Source organism: Arachis ipaensis, chromosome B08 (assembly GCF_000816755.2).
Source record: "Arachis ipaensis cultivar K30076 chromosome B08, Araip1.1, whole genome shotgun sequence".
Taxonomy (NCBI): domain Eukaryota; kingdom Viridiplantae; phylum Streptophyta; class Magnoliopsida; order Fabales; family Fabaceae; genus Arachis; species Arachis ipaensis.
In genome coordinates this window covers 128817953-128819200 of record NC_029792.2, presented here as the reverse complement: position 1 = coordinate 128819200, position 1248 = coordinate 128817953, and positions in this window count along the sequence as shown.

Below are 1248 nucleotides of genomic sequence, written 5' to 3'. Positions count from 1 at the left end.
AGCTTAATTTTTTAATTTTTTAATTTCACTACTAAATCAAGAAAGCATTATTAATTTTATACATGTATATTTAATTATGAATTATCATCATGTCAACAAAAATTAATTACTACTTAAAATTATTGTCTGGATAGTCACTTAAAAAAAATTACATGATTAAATAACTATGTAAAAAACTTTAAGTAAATGATAACATAATGCACAATAATTAAACTCTAAATTAAATTTGTTTCCAATAAATATCTTTCTATTTTTAGATGCACAAATATCATACTTCTCGTGCTGTATATTAATTTTGTTGCCTCAAAATAAAAATACTTTTTTTTTTTGGTTCTAATTTAGGCAGAAATTTAGATCCTTGACGCCAACTACTCCTCCTTAAGAAAAGGGTGTGTGATGATTTGGCACCAAAAAATTAAAAATAACAATATCAAAGAGAGAGAGAAAGGATTTCGTAGGGTCCTAAATTTTCTAAGTGGTACATTACCAGACCAAAAATAAATTAATTATTAAAAAAATATTATTAACTAAAATTCCTAAATCATACGTGTTATATACTCATGTGGCTGAAATTGCACAAGTGGTTTTATCACAAAATTTCCCATCACTTGCCGCAAATGATTGATAGATTTTTCAAAATATGTGTATATATAGTTAATTAAAACTAAATAATTGTTGTGAATGATTTGGGTGTTATAGTTGTTTTTATTTATTTTAATTAATTATTTTAGTTAGTGTGTGTGGCTGAAAAGGCTAAGAACTTTTTTGTCAAACCTTTTTTGTGTGGCTTATCTGTGTACGTGGAGGGACACCTGGAGAATAATCTGGAAATTACTAAAATAACCTTTTTGTAAATAATAATATAAGAAGAGTTTTAGGTATATTGAAAATACCGGTGTTCCAGTTGTTTTAACCGTTGATCTGAATTATAAAAAATATATATAATATATATTAATTAAAATCAACGGTTAAAACAACTGGAACACCGGTATTTCTAGTATACCTGATAACTTTCCAATAATATAAGGGATGATTTTGATTGAAACAAAATTACATTGACCAATGCAATTGTGCTAGCTATTGCTGGAAAACTCTCCTCAATTCTCTCATGTAACTTATGATTGATTATATTGGAACAAGAATAACAACCTTCAATTTCAATGAATCAAAGACTTCTTAGAATGATTGTCTTCACCAATGATTTGATTTGAGATTATTATTATTACTTACTTTTCTTGTTTTTCCTTT